Raw genomic sequence first — 23379 nt, forward strand, 5'->3', positions numbered from 1 at the left:
AGTTACTTCAAATAAATAGGCTAACACGGTCTTACCAGCAGATCTCCGGTCTTTCCCATGTGATCACCGAAAGTTAATAATTATTACAAATGTTTCCAGGAGATCGACTGACAATTTTCGTCGCACCGAGACTTCGAAATTGCTTCACTGCCTTATGGAATTTAAGTTAAGCTCAATTTAATCAGGATAGAACAGTATTGAACTGTGTGAATGTGATAAGCCTGCTTTGTCAATGAAAATTCCCTTAATATACGCATGTTTTTTACTATCCTTATCAGTGAAGCTAAATCAGGCCGGTGTGAGAGAGGTTCTTTAAATTTTAGAAATATTAAAGAGTAAAAGAGATTAAAGAAAGGATTCTTACTTCATTTCGTTCAAGTGGTTCAAATGGCTCTAATCGCTATGGGACTTAACATCTGAGATCATCAGTCCCCTAGAGTTACAACCACTTAAACCTAACCTAAGAACATCACACACACCCATGACCGAGGCAGGATTCGAACCTGCAAATGTGTTCAAATTTGTGTGAAATCTTATCGGACTTAACTGTTAAGATCATCAGTCCCTAATCTTACACACTACTTAACCTAAATTATCGTAAGGACAAACACACACACCCTTGCCCGAGGGAGGACTCGAACCTCCGCCGGGATCAGCCGCACAGTCCATGACTTCAGCGCCTTAGACCGCTTGGCTAATCCCTCGCAGCTAGAACCTGCAACCGTAGCAACAGCGCGGATCTGGACTGAAGCGCCTTGAACCACTCGGCTGCAGCGGCCGGCTTCATTTCCTCTGATGGATGTCTTATTCACGGACTGAAACGTATTTGTTAATAGTGAATAAATAATCCTGCCATGGTGAATTACACTGGTGTCCTGAATTAAAGCAACAAACAGAAACTTTGCAATGTTACTTTTATTTTGACATAAAACAGTACAAACAGGTGATAAAAAGTGGAAACAATGTAAAGAATATAGAACTTAAGCGACTGCAACATGCAGAACACTACACTTACAGATTTGCACACACATTCGGACAAATGGTTGATGATCTAACTATGGAGTGTAACCGCCTCTGGTAGCAATAGAGGCTTGACAGCGACGGAGCATGCTTAGAATAACGTGATCAATGTCGTGTTGAGGCAATAACGCCCATTCCACCTGCGGAGCTGCTCGCCGGTCTTGGAGAGCGGTTGATAGATGTTGGCGTGTAGCAACCCGTCTCTCAAGCGCATCCCAGACATGCTCTATGGGATTCAAATCGGGAGAGCGAGCAGGCCATACCGTGCTTGCAGTATCTTCCATTTCCAAGAAAATATCAGCCACTCGTGCTCTATGAGTTCGAGTATTATCGTCCACATCTGGGAGCACAGCATCTCGCAACAACCGTACATGAGGTCCCAAAACCTCGCCACTGTACCTGGCAGCATTTAAACCTTTCCAATTCAACTGTAAAATTTCATGAATATGTGTTCGTGTGGTCAACATAATCCCTGCCTACGCCATTAGCGACTCCCCGCGATATCACTTTGTTTCCACAATGTTCGTGTTTCTTAATCGTGTTCCACATTCCCTTCATATACGAATCCGTCGACAATAGCTCTCCAGACCAAATCGGGGTTCATTCGCAAAAATAACATTGGTGCACTGTTCGACTGTCCAGGTGACATGTTGACGACTCCACTCTAGACGGTCCAGTCTGTGAAGACGATTTAGAGTTCAGAGGATACATACAGCAACTCTCCGACTATAGAAGCATTCTCTACACCGTTTGCCTCGATACAACACCTCCCGTGGATGCTGCGAGGTCAGACGCCAGTTGCCGCACAGTACTAAGGCGGTACCGTCGCGCCCTTACAGCCAAGTAACGGTCCTCTCTTTCTGACGTTACTCATGGTCGGCTCTCCCTGGTCTTAGAGATACACTTTCTGTCTCTATGAACTGTTGCCACATCCTAGAAACAGCGGTTCACGTTGAGCTCTCGAACCACATGAGTTTCCGACTGTCCTGCTTCAATTCGTTCTATGACCCTCCATCACAGAGAACCTGATAGACGTCCTCTCTTTATCATACTGGACCACCTGTGTACACAGCGATGGCAGGTGTGGGACTACCCGGCAAACGCTACTCCGTTTGATAGGTGCCCTGCCGTCATCGTTGGCGTGATTTGCCGTTGATCGAAAACCCATTTTTTGTGCGGAACACGACCATACAGATATCTTCTGACAATTTATATGATTATATCCTGAATCAGACACAGGCCGGGGAAACAATGGTTTGTTGCTTTAATTTTGGACGCCAGTATATTTGAAACGTATCTGGAAATGGGGGAACTAAATGAAAGTGAACTATCCTTGCCGTCAAAGTTTAACTAAAACACTACCTATAATTATGATGAAGGTTAGCACAATGGAATTACCAGAGAACCATTCCTTCATATATAAGCATGGCTCATGGGCCGTGCTCAATCCATAATCATATTTGTTTGACAGTAATCAGTACGTATGGTGTAAAACTAAACATAATAAAGGTCTTCGTTAAAAAATGATACAATGGAGATGAAGCATTAACTTGCATCAGTTACACGTAATAAAAACCCGATTTGCCGCGAGGTACTGGGAAACACAGTACAAAAGTGTGACTAGTTCCAAGGGTCGCGACCGAATCGACTGTAAACGATGTGGCAGAAGTAATTGGTTTACCCATGACACAGGGAGAACTGATAGTCAGACGTGGACAAGGACTAATACGTGCACATGGCAAGTTAATGAGCAAGAGGCGATAGCTCGACAGTCACTGTAATAAGCATCTGATCCCGAATTGCGAAAGAATTTAAGTAACTAAAATTCGTCATTCGGCTTTGAGTAACATTCAACGTTATCGTCACGTTCTTAAAATTCAGACGGTACCAGTGTCGGTTATATTCAACCACGAAAGCGAGAACACTTGGCAGCCTTTGTAGTTCTACAGCCGGAACCTAACCATCACGAAAATCTCTGCGCCATTTAGTAGTCAGCTTCTCGCCAAAGATGGAGTCTCACTCTGTATTTCGCCTGCATCAGACCCTGAATCTTTTCTTCGGAAGCCACGAGCCTCCAATGTCCTTTGCACCATTACCGAAAACGGGATGTCTACTTAACTTTCGCCTCTCTAATTCGGGTGTCGCACCACAAACAGAGACAGCCAAAACCATCGTAAGCCGACCAGGCCCTGTGGTAATTATTTGAACAATCGCAGAGAGAAAAACTCTTGTCGCCGCGCGGAGTGGCCGCGCGGTTCGAAGCGCTTTGTAACGGTCTGCGCGGCCCCTCCCGCCGGAGGTTCGAGTCCTCCCTCGGGCATGGGTGTGTGTGTGTGTATGTGTGTGTAGTTCTTAGTATAAGTTAGTTTAAATAGTGTGCAAGTCTAGGGACCGATGACCTCAGCAGTTTGGTCCCTTAGAAATTCACACACATTTGAACATTTTGAAAAACTGTTGTCAGGAATCACCTCCTTTCTTTCTGATGAGTGCCAGGGTAGTCTACGGTCAAACACTAGCTGCCAATAATAGCTCTAGTCTCGTTGTTAGCCTACGAGACAAAAGGAAACCCTCTTTGCTCTCCTATTCGGAATATTTGCAAAATATCTCAACAAGATCTCGAAAAAGTGCGGGAATTCGCATTATTCACAAGCGAGGTGGCGTCGGTGGAACCTCACCGTTAATGAGAAGGCTGACCTATCCTGCCCGTTCCGGTGAAATTTTAGAGTGACCGACTCCTGACTTGTCTGAAAAGAGTACGGAAGCTACCGGTCGACATACTGTCGCCTGTATACATTTTATATTCGGGGATTCTATTGTCTGAGCAACACACAAGCCGCTCGGTCCAGAAAACGCAGACGATAATCGTGATTTTTCTAAAATGTCATTTTCTTCTTCTTTCCATGTTATGAGGAGCATTGAATTACACACAGTGTCTCAAACATTTTACGTGAAACTGAAACAGTTGATAGTGGACCCAGAACCAATAATACTGAGATTTGGAACCAATGTTCGGAAACGTATTTTCATTGTGTTATGGAAATACGCAGCGTACACCGTTTAAGAATAACACAGCTCATGATAATTATTAAAGGCGATGAACGCCAGTGTCAGTGGATGTACGCCATCAGAGTATGTAGCTCTGCCGTACTCTCTAAGACATCTATGGTCTTTATTGTAACAAGGGACAGGCATCTTAGACCGTATCAAGCAGGTCTTCATCCGTTTCTACGGGGAATTCATACACCAACGACTTGACCTAACTCGAGAGGAAAAGGCCCAGAGTTATGAGATCTGGCGACTGCTCTGGCCATGGGGTAAGACCTACCTCTCCAATCCAACGATGAGGCTATCTGTTGTTCTGGAGCCTGCGGAAATTAACATCGAAGTGGACCGGTGCACCCTCTTGTGGAAACATCCTTTTGCGGACAATAGCGGGTACACTCTCAAAGATCTGTGGCAAAGCACCTCGCAGGAATATCAGGCAACGAGGACCAGTAAAACTGAGAGGCTGAAAATAAGGTCCAATTATGTGGTCTTGGTCAAAATTGACAGAGAATCGTTGCTGGTGGCCACCGATGTGGGTAGCGTGGGGATTGTCCTCACTCCAGACGTGTCTGTTGCGGCTGTTGAAAACACCAGCGCGGGTTAACGTGGCCTTAACCGTGAACCATACAACATGCACGAAATTTGACACTACGGCACTTCGGTGGATATGCCATTGACAGAAGTAAATGCCAGGCTTTAAATCAGATGGTCTTAGTGCTTGCACACGTTCCTTATGGCAGACGAGTAATGGCTGTTCCAACTGTTATTTCGACACTGTATCCTTGGAAGTGTGCGTTTCACGGGCAAGTTGACTAATTCTTATTGCTGGATGATCGGCCACACGATCAAATAACATCTCCTCAAAGTCTGGTGCTCAGACATATCTTTGGCGGGAACCTTGGCCGGCACTCTGTGGCGTGAAGTATCCAGTCTCTCGTAGGTTGGTATGTACGAACATAAATTTCCTCTAGTCCGGTTGATGCGTAATGGAAGGTGTTCTCTGTACATTCGTGCTGTTTTACGGGCACTTCGTCCTGCCACATCACACATTAAATGATTGTCTGCCAGCTCTCATAACGAATAACGTTCCATATTTGACTACCAGGTGTAAGGGTATGAAATGAGCGTTAAGATACGTATGTGTCGATAGGGAACATTTATTGTGAACGAGCCTTAATTTTTTGTTTGTTTGGTTGGTATGTCATCTGTCAAAGATGTTGAGTGTACATCAAGTCATGGAACAAACAACATCATATGTTTTCATCGTGTTAACAATGACTAGTTTGGTACCAGAAAGTGATGATTTGCGGATAGCATTAGTTTTTTGTTTTCATTTGAAAAAAAGTGCTGCAGAGTCGCATCGAATGCTTTTCGAGGCATATAGTGATCATGCTCTATCCGAAGCAACAAGTAAAAGATGGTTTCAACGGTTCAGAAATAATGATTTTGATGTAAAAATGGCGTGGAAGAGCACCAAAAAAGTTTGAGTACTCCGAATTGCAAGCGGTATTGGATGAAGATGGTACTTTGAGTCAGAAGCAAATGGCAGCAATGCTAAATGTTGCACAACAAACAATTTCTTACCGTTTGAAAGCTATGGGAAAGATCCAAAAGTGTGGAAAATGGGTGCCACATGAATTGAATGAAAGACAGATGGAAAACCGAAAAACCATTTGTCAAATTTTGCTTCAAAGACATGAAAGAAAATAAATTTTGCATCGAATTGTTACTGGCGATGAAAAATGGATTTGTTTTAAGAATCCTAAACGGGAAAAATCATGGGTTAATCTGGGACAACTATCAACATTGACTGCAAAACCAGATCGATTCGGCAAGAAGACAGTGCTCTGTGTTTGGTGGGATCAGAAAGGTGTGGTGTATCATGAGCTTCTAAAACCCGGTGAAAATGTGAATACTAATCGCTACAGACAACAAAAGATCAATTTGAACTGTGCATTGATCGAAAAAAGACCAGAATGCGCCAGAAGACATGGCAAAGTAATTTTTTTACACGACAATGCACCTGCACACAGAGCGAAACTGGTTCAGGACACAATCAAAACACTTGTCTGGGAGCTGCTACCCCACCCGCCGACTACCATTTGTTTTCATCAATGGACACGCATTGGCTAAGGAACACTTCGATTCCTACGAAGAAGTCGAAAATTGGGTTTCTGATTGGTTTGCTTCAAAAGACGAACATTTCTTTTGGCGTGGTGTCCACAAATTGCCAGAAAGGTGGTCAAATGTATAGAAAGGAATGGTCACTATTTAGAATAAAATGTTTCTACTTTTAAATTCAAAATTTGTGTTTCATTTTCACAAAAATACGCTCATTTCATACCGTCACAGCTGGTGCACCATCATGCACTGTACAAAGTAACATACCTCACAATGGTTACATCACAAACTCTCTGATGCAGTAGCCGTTTGACGTCAGGGATAGCGTTATGCGTGCAACACAAGTTAACTCACCAGTGAAATTCATGTGGTCGTGAAATGGTACGTGTGCTATGAGCTAAGTTATGTACAGTTTGTCTGTCTGGTGTTCATCAGCGTAAGCTGTCTATCACCGCAGAATTTTTTTTTTTTAGTCTACAACAGACTCCCCGGAGCGTAGCCAGAGTGTGGGAGAAACGAATGCACAGTTGCCATGGATGCAATGAGACTGGCAGTCGTCGCTTTGAATTATTACAGTGAGCTACACTGTTGACAAGCTGTGTAGACTGTCTTAGTGCATAACGCGATAAATATTAATTTCTGACCATTCGTTTTCTAGCTCAATATAATCGGTTTTTGATCCAATGTCACCTGTTTCAGTTTGCCCCAAAAGGTTTGAGGCACCCTGTATACATATAAATGCTAATGAAAAAATACTTAACTTCTAGGCAGATTAAATTACTTTTACTCTGCTTGTGCGTACATTTAAATAAATAACAGAAATTAATTTTAAAGGACTTCTCATCATCGTAGGGGATGTCACACTCAAAGTAAAAATAGTGACCCATACACCAGCATCTTTCTGTGTTTCTCTTTATTAATTCATCGCTTGGTTATCCACTTTTGGAATGAATTTTAATTAGTGTGGGAAAGAAATAAAGAGTGGGGGATCATATCAATATTTATGAATTATGAAAACTTAAATCACAGAATGACACTTCCTTCGGAGAGGCTGGTAACATTCGCAAACAGCTAGAGAATTGCTAGAGCAAATCAACAGCCAAGAAAAATATGAGAACGATCAGAGAGATTTAGCTCGTCACAGTTTTTCCATTTTGTCACTTAGCATTTTGTAAGAGTTTTGTTTTGAATAATATGCAACTTATCGAAAAATACGGTAATTTTAGCGTCTACAGTTCCTTTATGCTCCAAATTTAAACAAAATCTTCCCCAGTATAGCAGCAAGGTATTAGATGCTGCTTTCCTTATTCTGTTTGCTAGAGCAATGTGTACTCCACTCTTGGTGGTGGATGATACTCCGTACCAAAGACATGCCTACTGCTCATATCTAGTCCTGCAGTTCCCTGAATTTCAACAGTGCCATGTGGCAAACTAACTTCAGTTTTGTGCCGTTTCTAAAACACCTTTAATGAGAATTACGAAATGTTTTCTGTGTCATGGCTATCGATGGATCACGTTATTCACTCTTGCCCTATCCAAGCTGTAGCTAAAGGGATTTAAAGCAACGATGGAGAAATTAATTCATAGCTCAGCAAGATTGTAACCGTCTCGTCATCGATATAGCATGATATTCGGAGAAAATGAAGGGTTAGAGGAGAAAGGAAGTGTGTTATTTTTCCTTTTTAAGGAATAGAGAGAGAGAAAGAGAGAGAGAGAGAGAGAGAGAGAGAGAGAGAGAGAGAGAGAGTGAGAGAGAGAGAGTTTGTGCGTGTTCGCGTGAGACACTGAGAAGCTGCAGAAACTTACGGAATGCATTAAATTTTGCCTGCTACATAGCATTCGTATTATATAGCAGTTTTTGTGAGCGAATTGCTTCGCGATCGATTGTCATTAATCTGCATTTGATGATGAGTGGGTACTCAGCAAACAAGGATGTTGTAAACGTTCGCTATGACATGATAAGAGGTAACTTTTCGATTAATATCTGTGACAATCACAGAGAAAATCCATGAGTGTCAAAGCATTCGATTTGCTACTGTTGTGACACACAAATTAGGGCTCCAAATTGTAATTTAATCTTTGGTGCGGTGTTAATTAGGAGATCAAACCGTTTGATTTGAATATGCTATTGTCTTTCACGCAGCTTAAGTCCGTTTTTAAACGCTGAATACATGTCTCGCAAACATTACTAACTGACATTTTCCTTTTGCTTACGGTCACTATGTTCCATGGTCAGTTTAAGATGTGTAGATAGAACTAAATCTGATGATTCCATGACAATCTAAACACGTTATTGATTTGAATGAACAATTCCGAAACAGAAAATTGGTGTTTATTGCATATCTATCTGTCATACAGAGGGAATGTTTCAGTAAACGTAACTGCAGATAAATTCAGTCCTTCGGTGTGCATCATTATATCGTGATTTCCACATTATTAGTTCATGGGTCTAACGTATTACCATCTCCAGAGGCATCATTCCAAATTCAGTATTATTTATTTACACGAAAATCTAACGTTTTAACGCCATTGAAGTCGTATAGAAAATGACTTATTATCTATGAACATTGTAACAGCAACAAAAATCAGAAGGAATTATTGCTTCACAGAATCTATTTTTTATCTTGTAACGTAGGAAATATGTGACTGTCTTCATTAAATATAAGATGTTACAAATCGTGGTAATCCAAAAATATTTCGAAGGAAATGTCCCAATACGTTAATCGCACTACCAAAGGACATCTGCTAATACGCGAGAAAGTAACACAGTAATGCTCATAAATTCTGGTCGACAGAAAGAATAAGTGTAATCTCGTACGGATATGCAGCTGAATTACTATGGTAATAATAAGAGCAGTAAGTATGTCTTTATAAGAGCACTATCATCTTTAGACCACGTCAGGGTTCTCCAAAAACCGCTGCCTGCCGCAATCCTTTCGATATGTTTCCTGTTTGGAGTGACGGATGTACATTTATCTGAATATTTAACTAAAGAGCACCTCATTTAGTGAGAATAGGTTAACTGACTCGGCCGTAGATCTTCTTACAGAGATGATAACTGGGAACCTGTGGCACCACTTCATTTAATTACGTAATTGCTGACAGACCGCGATTTGTAAACCATATAAAAGTCAGGCAAGTATTTTCGATAACTTAATTGTCTATACAAATTCTCCCTACTGTCCTCCAAGTTTTCTTCTGAATTAATATTTAAAAAATGTAGTTGGAGGGTCTCTTATCAACACGAAAGACGAGAAAAATCTAGTACTAAACAAAGAATGTATGACGACAGTGATTAACTTCCTCGTAATCTGCCATCAGGTAACTCAAAATGTATAGAAAGTACCAAAAATTGCAGTAAATAAAATTCGTTCCTTACTTCAACAAATCAAAGAGGACTTCCATTTGAAATTTTCTGTAAACCTTCCTGTAACTTCCAAGCTAGAAAATACCTAAATACACCCTTCTATAAAATTACGCTACTGGCCTTTAAAATTGCTGCACCAAGAAGTAATGCAGATGATAAACCGGTATTCATTGGACAAATATATTATACTAGAACTGACATGTGATTACATTTTCACGCAATTTGGGTGCATAGATCCTGAGAAATCAGTACCCAGAACGACCACCTGTGGCCGTAATAACGGCGTTGATACGCTAGGGGCATTGACTCAAACAGAGCTTGGATGGCGTGAACAGGTACAGCTGCCCATGCAGCTTCAACACGATACCGCAGTTCATCAAGAGTAGTGACTGGCGTATTGTGAAGAGCCAGTTGCTTGGCCACCATTGACCAGACGTTTTCAGTTGGTGAGAGATCTGGAAAATGTGCTGGCCAGGGCAACAGTCGAACATGTTCTGTATCCATAAAGGCCCGTACAGGACCTGAAACACGCGGTCGTACGTTATCCTGCTGAAATGTACGGTTTGGCAGGGATCGAATGAAGGGTAGAGCCGCGGGTCGTAACGCATCTCAAATGTAGCGTCCACTGTTCAAAGTGCCGTCAATGCGAACAAGAGGTGACCACATACCACCCCATACCATCACGCCGGGTGATACGCCAGTATGGAGATGACGAATACACCCTTCCAATGTGCGTTCACCACGATGTTACGAAACACGGATACGACCATCATGATGCTGTAAACAGAACCTGGATTCATCCGAAAAAATGACGTTTTGCCATTCGTGTAACCAGGTTCGTCGTTGAGTACACCATCACAGGCGTTCCTGTCTGTGATGCAGCGTCAAGGGTAACCGCAGCCATGGTCTCCGAGCTGATAGTTCATGCTGCTGCAAACGTCGTCGAACTGTTCGTGCAGATGGTTGTCGTCTTGCAAACGTCCCCATCTGTTGACTCAGGGATCGATACGTGGCTGCACCACCCGTAACAGCCATGCGGATAAGATTCCTGTCATCTCGACTACTAGTGATACGAGGCTGTTGGGATCCAAGACTGCGTTCCGTATTAACCTCCTGAACCCACCATTTCCATATTCTGCTAATAGTCATTGGATATCCTCGAACGCGAGCAGTAATGTCGCGATGCGATAGGCTACAATCCAACCTTTATCAAAGTCGGAACCGTGATCTTAAGCATTTCTCCTCCTTACACGAGGCATTACGACAACGTTTCACCAGGCAATGCCGGTCAACTGCTGTTTGAGTATGAGAAATCGGCTGCAAACTTTCCTCATGTCAGCACGTTGTAGATGTTGCCACCGCCGCCAACCTTGTGTGAATGCTCTGAAAAGCTAACCATTTGCATATCAGAGCGTCGTCTTCCTGTCGGTTAAATTTCGCTTCTGTAGCGCGTCATCTTCGTGGCGTAGCAATTTTAATGGCCAGTAGTGTGGTATCTGTAATATTAAGGAATCTGCTCGATGATCTGAGGCAACATGTAGCTGCACAGAAACAAATATGGCCAAATTGCGATCAAAATATAACTCTTATTCATGCTGTGGCAGTCTGGGCACGCTGGGAATAAGTCAGTGGCAATGACGGACTGCGGGATCCAGGGTCAACACTGTTAACAATTACAATCAAACTTACTGATTTTGTTACACGTCGTAGCTAAACAGACTAGCCCCTCCTCGCTGATACTGGCTGGAGCTATCGTACGCGCAGCGGCTTCTGGCTGGGGCCGCCGGGCCGGTACCTCGCAGTGATAACGCTTGCAGTCACTGTAGGCCACAAGTGTTCGCGTCGGCAGCTCGTATTGTGCTGCGATGGCACCCCACTCTGGAGACGGCCCATCAGCGCCACGCGCTGCCGACGTGGTAACTTGTGGAGTTTGCTGCGTGCCACTTCCCTTGTCGTCGCGTTGCCCTAGGTCGTGTCACCGAGAGGAAACGCGAAAACGGCTCACAGTGGGGCCCAGTCCCCAAAACGTGGCCACAACCCTGAAAAATGAATTTTCGATTCTGTGAATTTGCAGTGGTGGGTTGGGTAGAGGAAGGATTGGTGGATCTCACCGCAGAAGGATACCTTCGACAACTGTCGAATTAGGTCAGTTCAAAGGCGACCACCGTCGAGAGGAAACCCGTCGCAGTGACAACTAAGCAAATTTATGCTAGATTAGTAGGTGGGTATATACGTTGTGAAGTGAAGGAAAGACGGCCACTGTGGCCGAGCCGTTCTAGGCGCTTCAGTCTGGAAACGCGCGACTGCTACGGTCGCAGTTTCGAATCCTTCCTCGGGCATGGATGTGTGAAATGTCCTTAGGTTAGTTAAGTTTAAGTAGTTCTAAGTTCTAGGGGTCTGATGACCTCGGATGTTAAGTCCATAGTGCTCACAGCCATTGAAGAAAATCAGTTCTACAAAATTTAAACGAATACTACCGGTATGATGAAACTAGTCATACAGTAATGCAGTCTAAATCTCATGGCTATCCAATTTATACCGTACCTTTTTCGATGCTTGTACAAGACTACCATGATTTTCCGAACTTCCATTTTCAACGGGGACAAAAGTAGCATATACCGCAATATACCGTGGAATTACAACTCCCAGATTATAAAATGATCAATTATCGTATGCAATTGAAAGCAATGGATTGCCTTGTACAATGAATGTTTCAGAAATATTCAAATGTGTGTGAATTCGCTGCGGGACCGAACTGCTGAGCTCATCGGTCCCTAGACTTACACACTACTCAAACCAGCTTATGCTAAGAACAACACGCTCATCCATCTCCGAGGGAGGACTCTGACCTCCGGTGGTAGGGGCGGCGCGGACCGTATTAGCGCCGCGGTCGAGGTAGCACGCGGTGCGTCAATCTTTAGAAGAACGTTTCCCATGCAACACGCTTACAGTATTTTACTATTTGTCCGTACCTACATAATTTTTGGTAATGCTACTGTAATATTCTTGACACAGGCCCGGATGAAGAATTCATGATTTTAGTAGGCAAGGAATATTTAAAATCATTAAACACGTGTTTAGTGATGGCCTAACTGCATTAATCCCTTACATGGAGAAAAAACCTTCCGAGGAAATTCATCGGCCGTTGCACGTACCAGAGGATATGAAAGTGTCTCTCTCCTTATTGATTGGTAAATTGAGAGCAAAGTAGTAAAAGGCTAACGGGACAGAGGGCCCCTTTTTGAAACAAAACAGTGAATAGTTTAATAACCCGTTTCCTCTCCAGCATCTATTTTTAGTGCCAAAATTCAGGCTGATTGTGATCTGCCATCGACTATTAAATGCAGTGGCATTATTTTTGGCGAGTTTGTGTCCTTTAACAAGAGGTCAAAACACAGAAGAACCCAGTCAGCTCGTGAAACTTCTAAGCCACAAGAATTACCTTATGCAACTCAAATGAACCTGCGTTCAGCGGATCAACTGTATATTGCAAAGGTTGTTTATGAGACAACAATGGCAAGTCCTTTAAGAGCGTCCAAGCATTCACAGGCCTTTGAATCGACTGCTACAAGCGAGAAAGCTTTGTCGGCCGGAGCCGCAATTTCACTATGTATTCAATATAAACTCATAAAGAGTCAATATATGGTTCAAATGGCTCGAGCACTATGGGACTTAACATCTAAGGTCATCAGTCCTCTGGAACTTAGAACTACTTCTACCTAACTAACCTGAGGACATCACACACATCCATGCCCGAAGCAGGATTCGAACCTGCGACCGTAGCGGTCGCGTGGTTCCAGTCTGTAGCGCCTAGAACCGCTCGGCCAACCCGGCCGGCCATCCTTTTAGAGTGTTGTTCCTTTTCTTCTTGAGTAAACTTTCGTCTAGTTGTTTTCTTTCTCTCCTGAAATTCTGCCTTCTGAACTGCATTTCTGAAATGCGTTCGAGTTCTATTGTGTCTATTGTAATTCCATCGTTTTTCGTGTCCTTTCCAGTCTCTCTGTAGCTATTGAGTAATGTGAATATCCGCTAGGTTAGTCTGTTGTTATCCGTTCTGAATATTTGTCCAAAAAACTGTAGTCTTCTCTTCCTCATTACATCAGTTAGTTTCTCAGTTTTCAAGTATTGCACTAATTTTGGTCTTAACCTGTATTCACCATTATCGTTAATTTTAGCTTCCAGTATTTTCCCTAAAATTCTTCTTTCGACCTTCTCTAGTTTCTCAAGATCTAAATTTTTCGTTAGTTTATGTGTTTCTGCGGCATACAGAGCTTTAGGTCTGGGCACTGTTTGGTAGTGTCTTAATTTCGTGTTCCAGGACAAGGATTTTTTGTTATAAACGTTTCCGGTCCTATGAAATACTCCATTCTGTGACCTCTAGTTTCTATACATGTCTTTTCTTTTGGATTGTATGTAATCCACTCTCCTAGGTATTTAAAAGGAACTGTTTTGTGTATTGTATTGTAGTCAACTGCAATGTTTTGAGGAGCATCACAGATGTTTGTCACGAACTTTGTTTTTTCAGAGGATATTTGTAGCCCTACTTTGGCTGCCTGTTTTTACACGATTTTGAGAGCTCTCCCTATAATTTTACTTTCGATTTTGTATTTGTAAAATTTGCTTTAATTATTTCAGTTGTTTTAGTATCGAGTCCCAATTCTTTTAAGATATCAAACAGTGTATTTCTGTCAATTGAACCAGAAGTTTTTTAAAATTCGCAATAGTAATTACATATGTCAAGTTCCTGATTTTGCACATTTATGTTATGTGCTTTAAGTTTAATTTGTTCTGCATATGACCTTCCCTCCCTAAATCGAGTCTGATACTATCCTAGCTGTTGACAAATATTTCTTCCACTCTTTTTAAAAGTGCGTTAGACAAGACCTTATTGGTCACTGGTAAGATGGAGATTCAGCTACAAGTGCTACGGTCTGTTTTCTTCCCTTTTTTTGCGCAGTGGATGTATTAGTGCAGATGTCCATTCTGGTGGTAGGCTGTGTGTTGTCCAGATTTCTTTGAATATTTCTGATAGACATTGTATCATGTTGTGACTAGAGATAGCGGTCATCCACTGCAGTCGTAGCCCTTGGGCGGCTTGAGCGAGGCATTTCATTGACAGTTTCTGTCTCCCTGTATCTCCTTTATGTCCGATCAACATCGCTTTGATTCACTCCGAGACCCCTGGAAACTTCCGTTGTTGAGAGCCCTTCCTGGCACAGAGTAACAATTCGGACGCAATCTAACCGCCGTATTGACCGTCTAGCCTTGGTGGAACTACAGACAACACAAGCCGTGTACCTCCTTCCTGGTGGAATGACTGGAACTGATCGGCTGTCGGATTCCATCCGTCTAATAGGCGCTGCTCATGCAAGGTTGTTTACATCTTTTGGCGGGTTTAATGACATCTCTGAACAGTCAGAGGGAGTGTGTCTGTGATACAGTGTCCACAGTCATCGTAAATGTTCAGGAGTGCTATGAACCGGAATGATGCAAAAACTTTTTTTGATGTGTGAAGTATCGCGGGCCTGCAGAGCATCTGTCACTCATTTATGGCTCAGTAGCACTGAAAATCCAGGCAACGAGCTCAGCAAGGTGGGGCTCAGTAAGCCAAAACGGAGAGAACGAAAATGTTTACCCATCAAGTAACAGCGTACGAATGGAGAAAACGCGTATAGTGCATTTGAGTAAATGCCATTGACAGCTGCTCAGGATCTCAGCGTTAGTCGTGCTTTCATCTCTGCGTTACACATTAAAGTACTGCCCGAGAGGTCTATTGCACCACGGCTTTCTACCGGAGGGTTATGTTCGAACATTCATGCACTGGGTCTGGCCCTGTGTGTTTGCCAGTTGAAAAGCATTTACAGACTTTCATAATGGCCAGGGGTGGACATCTTCTGAACAGACATTGTGCTGAAGAGTGACAAATTTATAAATGTTTTGTGTCTGTATTCGTTTCAACAATTAAAGCTACTGTTAGCAACTGACGCTGCAATTACAGGAAGAAAATTGTGTATAATTTTTACTAATTGATATCAGACGTAAAGTAAATTAATGTTTGAATTCCATGTACATATACAACATCTGTTTCTCATTCCTGTAATCACGAAACAACTACACAGCGTGCAAGGAAGTCACAACACTGACAGAATCATGATTGCAGTCTTTTATTTATTTGTTAGTTGACGTCACATATCAGCTGCATCCCAGAGGATACTTCACGCGGTGTTATTTATATTATCAATTTCTATATTGCATTAAAAACGCTTAGACAAGTCGCTGACGTAGTACCAACAACAATCACTTGATAGCAGATCGACAGATCGAACAGAGCACGACATTTCTCGAACTGTGACACAAACTGCTGTCACTTCGAGTCGTGTTCAAACCCCAGACGACGGCCTTCGGCGCATTTGCAATTCATGATCAGGCACTTGGCAGAGTTCCTCCTGGTGATCGCAAGTTACGTGAAAACAAAACAGAAGAACATTTTGTTTAGTTACAAAAGGAACACACTTCTACCATAAAATATAATGAATATTGTTAAAATACGTATCACATAAAATTCGTTTGTTTCTGCAGAAAAAGTGTGTTACAAATGAGTTTGTGACACTACAAACCGAACCCTGGCCATTTCATTTATTTGGTACGGACACTGTCTACCAAACTATAGCGACATCATTACACACATGGAACGTACAATCACAGATGTGTGCCTCACATAAATTTTGGTAGTACTTATTTCTGATATGTAGTGACAGAAGCATAAACAAGTCTCCTACACACATTGCTACGCTTCTTTGAATTCAGTTAATTCGCTCAAAAAAAAAAGTATCTTGTTTACCACTTATAGCTTGTTTAGTGTTACAAAACGACTCATTTATTTGAACGTAAACCTATATACTGGTACTGAGAAGGCTTCTCATTCTGAAAAAAACTTGACATTCATATTTTAATGCATCCACCTTAAAAATAGAAGTCATATTTCGCATGAGTCAAATGTGAACACAAATTTAAATTCAGGAATGCATAGCCACGCAACATTACGTTGAGTACTTACTCGTAACGACGAACAAATCGGATAAACGTGAGCTTGTCAGATTTCTGGGGCAAAAAGATTTAGCAGTCCTTCAGACTTAAATAGTATGTCACATTTTATTTATAAGTAATTTGTATTTCTGTTTTGTAATTGTAACGAAATTTTTCCTTTCTTTTGCAGGTGAGTATACAAGTGCTTCGTATTACCCCTGAGCAAGTTCCGGAATGAGCGAGATAACAGATAAAGGTAAGTGTTTGACTTCTTCCAAGTAAAATGTGTGACAAGCAATGTGTGGAACAAAGTACAGGTATGCATTTTTGGCTAATCTTCAAGAAAGGTCAAGTAAGTACATTCGCTCCATTTGTGAGTCAGATCGAAACACCTATGACCAATGTTAGCCTGCCCTCGGTGATATAATTTGCAACGCTAAATTTGCATCTGTCTCAGGAGACTCTTCACGATAATATATTCACTGACTCTTGTAGGATTAGTGTTGCTGATATGATGAGTAAACATCCAAACATAGGAAAAAAACACGAACTCTAAAACTATCTACAAAATAAGTCACTATGTCTCACATAGTGTGGGGATGCTCTAGGTTTATGACAACGGTCTATAATTTTTTTTTTTTTTTTTGTTTTCGCGTTAATTTCAGAAGAGTTAAGTGGAAACAAAATGTTGTGCTTCATTGCAGCAGAATTAATGACTGAACATGCCCAAAATTACTATACGTTACTGAAAAATACATGAAATTTACATACACGTGGCGGTCAGAAAGATTCAGAAGAACTAGTAAGGATGTTTCAGGGAAGATGTGTTGGAAAATAATTGCTAAGAAAAAATATTTTGTTTTGCGCTCTCTAGCTGGAGTCATTCCAAATAATTTCAGCTCTTTACGTCTTTCAACCGACGTCCAATGTTGAAAGAAGACAATCGGCTCGTTTCCGATTCCCAACAGAATTAGTTTTCAAACGGAACTCTATGAGCCGATTCGGCAGAGCGCTCCTAAAATAGTCTTATCCGATACTCTTTTTATTGATGTTCATTAACAAGGACAGTAAAACACTAAGAAAAAACAGAAATTCAATAGCGCTGCATGCCAGGTGGTAGCAGTCTGGGCTGTGCCGTTGCTACTGGAGTGCTGCTTGTTCTCCAGTTCTGATGTCCCTGTTCATATATTTTAAAGAAAAAGAATAACGCAATAGGCTAATGTACGACCTTTCTATCCAATGAGCACGTAGAACTCCCCTCATAAAATAATCTTATTCGTAATGAGAAACAAACCGACGTTTTCCGTCGATATTGAGCGTTACATGGAAGACGTTATGAACAATATTTGCTTGCTCAGACTCCGCCTGCACAAGGCAAGAAAGAAATTGCAAATACCTGCTGAAATTGGTTCAAATGGCTCTGAGCACTATGGGACTTAACATCTCAGGTCATTAGTCCCCTAGAAATTAGAACTACGTAAACCTAACTAACCTAAGGACATCACATACATCCATTCCACAGGCAGAATTCAAACCTGCGACCGTAGCGTTCGCGCGGTTCCAAACTGTAACGCCTAGAACCGCTCGGCCACTCCGGCAGGCCCTGCTGAAATACCAGAGAAAAATACGCCTGACGACACTTAGAGGAGACACCATGTATGTGTTGACTCCGTCCAGTTTTCAGTGACGTGCTGTTATTTTTCCATGCTCAATCACTGTATCGTGGCCACAACGAAACGACGAGTCCTGGAAACAATACTAAAAGGAATTAAATACAGAGTTTGGGTGTGGTTCAACCAGCTACAGGCCGCGACGCAGTAACTGGAAATGCGAGATAAAACAAGGGGAGCCTGTGTAGTGATGGAATGCCTTACGGGTATAGATATGAGTAAGGTGGCAGAACCGATGAGACAAGGTCCTTAGGAAGTAAATACATTAAGAGGCGTGACAGAATTAATGAATCAAGGCTCCCAGACAATAAAGAGGTAGGAATTGAGACAGAGAGCAATCACTGTAGGAGAGATAGAGAGAGGGCTGGTGGTGCGGAATGCACTACGTCAAAAGGAACCAATGAACGGTTAAGGATGTAGAGACCATATAGGGAAAGACATCCTATCCCCTTCACTCAGTCTCTTTAGAATCCCTGAATGATAATGCACCAGGGTAGTCCTTCGACATTTTATCCTGACACGCACAGGTAGGGTCAAAGTGGTAAACAAGCCACAGCTCCAAGACCGAGTGTCCCGAAACAGTCGGGAGCTGTCCGTAATAAGGTTAGATGTTGAAGCCACTGAAAATTAGCCGCGGAATGACGCAGCCGGAGTTACAGTCTGCAGTTGATGGAAAGAGGTTACCTATAGGACCAGCAGCTTTTAAATTTTATGCGAGGATTTCACTAAGCAGACAGAGACGTGATAAGCAGCCATTGTCTCTTTAGAAGGACCTGACTGCAACTTGGGATTCACCTCTTCTGGGGAAGTAATTTCTATATTGAACTTTTTGATTATATCTTCTTCTCGGTATCCTCCGATCCTGATATGTACCTCAGCGAATTTCAGTCAGACAAGCAAGTCTCCCTCTCACTGCGGTCAACTGACTCAATTCCAGCACAGACCCCTTTCGCTGAATCTCACACAAAACGTATTCTGGGTATGTGACATTCAGTTCCGCTCCAATAGCGTTTAAAATTGAGCCCGTAGCTTCTATGTTCCCGAAATTAATGCGAGAGCAAGAAAATTATGAAAAGCGTGTCAAAAAAGGATTCTCTTTTAAGCTGTTGCTCTTTAAAGGGCCTTTGTTTCGTTTCATTATACTTTTAGTATATATGCGCACAAAACTTTCAATTCTAACTCTCTTAAGAGTTAAGTAGTTTCCTCTTGCTGTGTTGTGAAATGCAGATTACGTGCAGAGGCATTCAGATGCGAGTAAAATGAGTAACCATGACGCCTCGCCCCTAGTTCATCAGGCTACCACTTCCACTCTGTTCTGCTTTCATACTCCGCTCTCGTGTTAACCGTGAGGTTGTTGCACACTAGAACAGAAGGATGTAGTACCACAGCACCGGCGTCACAGCCGGAATGAATTTCCTAATTGTTGCAGAGCAGCGGCTGGAAGTAAATTACATGAAAAGTTAGCACTGCATAGCGACTCCCAACTGCAGCTATAGATCCTGCTCTACACAGGCAGAGGTCCGTCGGTGGAACCTTCCCTGTTGGGTGGACTTTTAGCAGTTCAGGTTATGGAGCATATCATTTTGTGTAAATGATACGTGTTTAATATGTTAAAATCAGAAATAAACTAGAAGCACTTACAAATTTCATTACGGCCGGATGTTAGAAATACAGATGATATAAAACTGAGAACTCAATTTGTTTCAAAAGCTACAGACTAGGAAACAAATATTTGGACAGGGCGAAGTCAACCAGTGACCTTTTGATAAAAAAATGTGCTAAGACCCTTCTTCGCTGTCTTTTCTAAAATAATCTACATAACTACTGAAAATGGAGTATGTCACAAGGTGACGTACCTTCACTCTGTATGCTGTAACCACCTCTCAACCTTCTTTTCCAAGTGGGTGACGATTTTAACAGTTTTTGTAGCATTATGCTTCTTAAGTTGTCTGTTTGATGAACTATCTCTACTGCAAACACAAATAACACACACAATTTTTGTAACACAAAAAGGATTATTCTACTATCTTTTAAGTGCACCAGAATATAATTTTGTATGAACTACAAACTGAAAATGTCAGCTACTTTTGCAGCAAACTTGTGAGGATTGCTTCTAGAATAATCATTTTCACTGGAGTATTTACGAGGGTGAGTCAAATGAAAACCTTAAATTTGTAATAATAAATCTAAATTTCGCGCCGTTATCCAGTAAGTTGGTAAGCGTGCTACAAACAGCGTGCAGAATGGCCTGTAAGTGGCACCGTCGTGCAGTTGCACACATACCGTCGCAGAATCAGTATAAAGATGGCCGCCCCACTGGCGACTTGCACCAGGGAAGGACAGCATTCTGTTATTCGGTTTTTGCGTAGTGAAGGTGTGAAACCTTTTGAAATTCATTGACGAATGAAGGTCCTGTACGGTAATGCATTTTTGTCACAGCAGCATGTCTACGAATGGAGTAGGAAGTTCGCAAATGGTGTGACTTTAGTGCAAGATGCTCCTCGTCCAGGTCAGGCACAACGAGTTTGACTCCACAGAACATTGCAGCAGTTGAAGCCATAGTGAAGGAAAACCGCCGAGTGACACTGAATGACACTGCAGCATGTTTACAGATTAGTCATGGGTCAGCACACCACATTGTGCATGATTTGCTCCCGTTTCACAAAGTGTCTGCAAGATGGGTGCCACGGCAGCTGACTCTTGAAATGAGAGAACGACGTGTTGATGTTTGTGAAGAACGTCTTCGGCGCTTTGAACGAGAAGGTGATGGCTTCCTTGCAAGAACCGTTACTGGGAACAAAACCTGGGTTCACTTCCACCAACAGGAAACGAAGAGAGTGAGATAGGAATGGCGCCATTCCTCATCACCAAAAACAAAGAAGTTTCTAATAGGACCATCAGCAGGGAAGATTATGCTGACTCTTTTTTGGGACGAAAAAGGCGTCATTTTGGAGCATTACATGTCTAGAGGGCCACTGTCACCAGCGTATCATACACAGATCTCCTAAAAAATCATCTCCGGCCTGCAATCAAATCAAAGCGACGTGGATTGCTGTCAACAGGTGTCCTTTTGCAGCATAACATTGCAAGGCCCCACACTGCCCGTGCAACAGTTGCAACAATCACAAACCTGCATTTTGAGTGTCTTCCTCATCCACCATACTCCCCAGACTTTACCCCAAGTGATTTCCATGTGTTAGGACCACTCAAAGACGAAAAGGGAGGAAAGAAGATCCGATCTGATGAAGAGGTACGCCACGTGGTGCATGAGCGGTTGCGCGGACTGCCAAAAGAATGTTTTTCTAAAGGAATTTATGCACTTTGTAAGCTCTGGAGGACTTGCATTAAGCGTGAGAGAGATTATGTTGAAAAGTGACACAGCTTTTTACCACTTCTGCACAATAAATAATATTTAAAAAAAATATTTAATTTTTTCATTTGACTGACCCTCGTACTGATAAATGAATATAAACTAATTCAAAGTAAAGGTTAATATTTAATATTAAGGTGGCTACCTGTGAATTTTTGCATTATCTGAGACGTACATTGATCAGACAGCTTTGCTGATGCCACATAAAATGAGGTGCGGGAAATAAGGGTAAACTTAATTCTAGGTAGACCTTAGAAATTTCAAACCACGTGATCATGAATATGAGTCTTTCGTCTCAACTACTGCTACACGAAGAACCAAAAAGTGGAACAACATGATTCATAAACACAACGGTGACAGTGGATGATCCTCCCGAGGACCAGCTGGATCTGAAGTAGAACGTTTAAGACAGTCGAAATCTGTCATCCGAAAATATATTGGTGACCGTGTCATAAAATAAATACATTTAAACTCAATGGTAGTTACTGGGAAGCAAATACGACTAACTTGCGTTGAACAGATCTTTCTCTCGTATACCCAGTGCCAGTAGATTTCAATCTTCATTTGCTCAACAGCGCATATACCAGAAAAATGACATAATGGAAGCAGTGCAGAAGGACCTTGAGCACATTCCACTACCAAAGATTTTGTACAATCAACCCCGTCTCCTCTAAAATATTGCATCAAGGACCGCTTAAAAACCACTGTAGAAGAACGCCTACGGATACAACAAGGCTGCAGGCCATTGAGGCAAGGTAGATTAAAATCTTGATATCCTTCTTGGTCACTGAAGAAGACGCCTATAGAATCATAGTACAGTTTGGATGATAAACCATGATAAAACCATAACCAGCTACGACTAGTCTCCGGCTTTCAGAGCGCATCTCAGCCTTCAGTGTACAAAGAAACCCTTAAGCTTTACTGAATCAAGTGCATATCTACCAAGACAGATGCTGCTTATTTACTGGTTGGCCACAATCTTCAACCCTCCGGATAACTGTACGGACACAGCAAAAACAGTCCAGTATGCATTGATGGAATGCCTACTTCGAAATATTCATGGAAAAGTGTAAACGTGCTGAGCTGGCTCAAATACTCTGAGAATGTCCAGCTTCCTCTTAGTGATATAGAGGTACTTGATGTTTTTTGTGCAAATGGTATAAACTTTACTGCACAAATGGTAGAAACATCCAGAAAAGACCATGACTATAAAACTTTAGTGTGATAGTTGTACCTGTTAGAACTTGTTTACTTGGTACTATCTGATGATACATACTGTAAGGAAAGACCATAACTATAATACTTCAGAGTGATAGTTGTACCTGTTGTTACTTGTTTACTTGGTGCTAACTTACTGATGATACATACTTTAAGAAATTATGGAGAAGAGAGACAGTGAGTCGTGGTTCGCAAAGGACTAAGTCAACGATATAACCAAATAGCAGAATATTTAAAACTTACCCTTTGTCTACCAAGCTGATACACTATTATAATAATATAATCTGTCTGCGCAAATTTCACTTAGTGCTAAATTTATAATGTTATTTGAATAGTAGTTCGTGAACCACTATGTAACTACGATACGGTTTCACAAAATCCTTTTGTATCCGTTAGAGAAGCCACGGCGTTGTTCGAACAATGCCACAGGCATGCAAAATGATTGCCGTGAAATCCTCTTCAGTGTAGACGGCTGTTTAGCAAGTAAAATCTTTTACATAACTCCACAAGTGTTTCAGAAGGACCAGATCAGATGATTAAAT

The sequence above is a fragment of the Schistocerca serialis genome, chromosome 9, assembly GCF_023864345.2.
Source record: "Schistocerca serialis cubense isolate TAMUIC-IGC-003099 chromosome 9, iqSchSeri2.2, whole genome shotgun sequence".
NCBI lineage: Eukaryota > Metazoa > Arthropoda > Insecta > Orthoptera > Acrididae > Schistocerca > Schistocerca serialis.